General features: G+C 42.0%; 1 pseudogene; it reads right to left on the bottom strand.

Annotated features, from left to right (window-relative positions):
• Nucleotides 1-565: 565 nt before the first annotated feature.
• Nucleotides 566-1440, bottom strand: LOC119524984 (annotated as a pseudogene).
• Nucleotides 1441-3266: the final 1826 nt, after the last annotated feature.

The raw sequence follows: 3266 nt of genomic DNA, 5'->3' as shown, positions 1-3266 counted from the left end.
AGAGAACCATTTCAGATAAGGAACACACTGGATATAAAAGCAAAGTAAAACAGGCATTTCTAAAAATTCACACATAAACCTGCAGGACATGATTGAAAAGGAGCAAAAGGAAAAAGAAATAAGTAAAACCTTAGAAAATGTGTAGAAAGTAACTGAAAGCTGTGGAAGATAGACTCCAAACTGATAAAATTAATATTACTAGAAAAGATACAAAGTGAATGAAATGACAATTTTATGATTTAGTTCAATAAAATTTAAAATAAAAGAAATGTAATCTTACAGTTTTGGAATGCTTATTCTGTGGGTGGACAGAGAAACATGAAACAGTAAAAAATAAACAAATTTCCCTCACACTGTGTATAATTCAGGGATAAACATTTAACATTAGAACACACAAAAAAAGAATCAGGAGCCAGATATGGGAGTCAAGTTTATTCAAGTGATGAGATGCAGGAGAATGACTACAAAACCTTTGGGGATGAAAGTCATCTATTAACCATAGAAGGGAAACTGCAGCGCCCGGGCGTGTGCAACATCTGTCTCTTCTGTTCCATCCAAGCCCAGTTTAATCCGAGTCACTGCTATCCAAACTGGATCCCCTGGAACTGCTGCTTCCAGACTCCGAGGAGCCGCTGCTGCAGAGCCAGGACAGCCCTCCCGAGGGCGTGCAGCCGGATATCTCTTTCTTGGTGGTTTGCCGTTGGTCAGCTGCCCATTGGCATCCTGCAGCCGCTTGTCTAACTCTTTCTTTTTTCCTGAGCTAGCTCCTCTCTGGACTTGGCTGCCTGCTTTTTCCCTTTTGTGGAGAATGGTTTTCTTTGTTTTTTTCTGTAAACAAGACTTGACATCTCTGTCCAGTTCTCCTAACGTGGTGGGTTTCAGCGTCTCAAAGTCCATCTCGATGTCCTCGGGGATGGAGCGCCTGAGCCAGCCCTCCTGAGACTGGATGATGTGCACCACCCGGCCCGGTTCTCCCAGGCAGCCAGTGCATGTCCAGGCTAAGCTGGCGCTTCTCCTTGTAGCTCATGGCAGCCCCCCCTTCTCCTCCTCCTCCTCCTCCCTCCCCCTCCTCCCCCCTCCCCCTCTCAGCAGGAGGCCGACGCCTGCTTGCAGCCCTTCCTCCGCTCCCTGCTGCCCCTGGTCCCTGCAGTTGGCCTTCTTGGCAGGAGTCTTCTGCTGGGCTTGCTTGGCTGGCGGGTCCACCATAGTCTTCATCTCTTCCTCGGCCTTCACTTTGTGCTTCTTCTTCTTGTCTTTCTTCTTTTTCTCCTTCTCTCTCTTCTTCTTTGGTTTGCCTGCAGCCTCCTGGGGAGGGGGCGTGCTGCCCACGGCCAGCTGCAGTCTCCAGGCGGCCAGCAGAGGCCGGTTTGCAGGGGCCTGGTCGGGGCCTCCCCCGGCCTCTCTCCACTCTTCAGGTGTCGGGGCTCCCTGCTCAAGCATTTTTTCACAAGTAGCACAGAAATGACTGAAACAACCCAACTACCAGACCTCCGTGGGAGCAAATCAGTAAAGTGGAGATGTGGGCCCGTCTGCCCCCTCTCTGGTGGCGACTTGTTTCTGCCAGCGATTCTGGAGGGGTTTATACGGGGGTAGCCATCAGTATCCTAATAAAAATCACAAAACCGATTCAGATTCCGCCACCAACCCTTGCAACGTGAGGACTCTGGTGAAGGCATGGGTGATAGATGACCATTTTTCTAAGTGTTGGCCATCCTGACACTCTGTGAGTTTTGAGGCAGTTTGTTCAACTTTTAATCAAGTTTTGTTCATAATAAAAATCTAACTGGAAAAAAAACCTTCAGGAAAATCAACCATACTTCTTATAATATTATAAACATATAAATTCTTAATCAAATATCACCAGAGATGGATTCAGAGAATTCTTGTATGTTAGTAAATGCTACCCATAGATGAACTAAAAATAATTTATAGGATTAAATATAGACTTTGGCGAGGACATTCGTTATTAAGTGCAGGAAGTCAACAAAAACTGATTTCATAAGGGAGTTCACAGAAATTTTGTTATGAAATGGAGATTACATGTATTGCAAGGAACATAATTACAGAGTCACCTTAAGGAGATGTAACAAAGATTTTTTTTTTAATTTTTCTCTTTATTAGAGAAGTTGTGAGATTACAAAACAATCATCCAAGAAATACAAAATTCCTGTATACCACCCCAACACCAACACCTTGCTTTGTTGTGGAATATTTGGTACAACTGATGACAGCACATTTTTGTAATTATACTAGCAACTAAAGTCCATGGATTAACTTGGGGTTCACTGTGTGTGTAGTGTAGTTCCACGAATTTTTAAAATTTATTCTTTTTCCATATATGTGATCTAGCACTTCCTCTTTTACTCATATTCAGATATATGATTATTTCAGTGCTATTAATTAATTGCATTCACAATGTTCTATCCCATCTATGTCATCCACTCACAAAAAATTTCCATCATTCCAAATAGGAACCCTGTACATTTTAAGCCTTAACTTCCCATTCTGTATCACAACCCTCTACCTTGGTAACCTATATTCTAAATTCTGACTCTATGAGTTTGCTTATTCACGTTGTTTCAAATCGGTGAGTTCATACATTATTCCTCCTCTTGATTATGGCTTACTTCACTCAACATGATGTCTTCCAGAGTCAACCATAAAGAATAAAATTCCATTGTAGGTATATATCACATTTTATTTATCCACGCAGCAGTTGATGGACACTTGGGTTGCTTCCACCTTTTAGCAATTGTAAATAATGCTGCTATGAACATTGGTGTGAAAATATGTGTTCAAGTCCCTGTTTTCCATTCTTTTCAGCATATATGTAGTACTGGGATTGTCAGGTCAAATGGCAGTTCTATACTTAGCTTTCTGAGGAACTGTTAAACTGTCCTCCACAGTGGCTACACCATTTCACGTTGCTGCCAGCAGTGAATGGGTGTTCCTATTTCTCTGCATCCTCTCCAACACTTGCTATTTTCTCTTTTAAAAAAATAGCAGCCATTCTAATGGGTGTGAAATGGTATCTCATTGTGATTTTGATTTTCATTTCCCTGATGTCTAATGATGTTGAGGATATGTTCCTGTGCTTTCTGTCTGCTTTGTGGAGATGTCTGTTCAAATATTTTGCTCATTTCTAAATGGAACCAACCTTGCATGTTGAACCAACCTTGCATACCAGGGATAAATCCTACTTGATCATGGTGAATAATTCTTTTAATATGCTATTGTATCTGGTTTGCTAGTATTTTTGTTGAGGA

Source organism: Choloepus didactylus (assembly GCF_015220235.1).
Source record: "Choloepus didactylus isolate mChoDid1 chromosome 23 unlocalized genomic scaffold, mChoDid1.pri SUPER_23_unloc13, whole genome shotgun sequence".
NCBI classification, from domain to species: Eukaryota; Metazoa; Chordata; class Mammalia; order Pilosa; family Megalonychidae; genus Choloepus; species Choloepus didactylus.
This window is presented reverse-complemented; position numbering and strand designations above follow the sequence as displayed.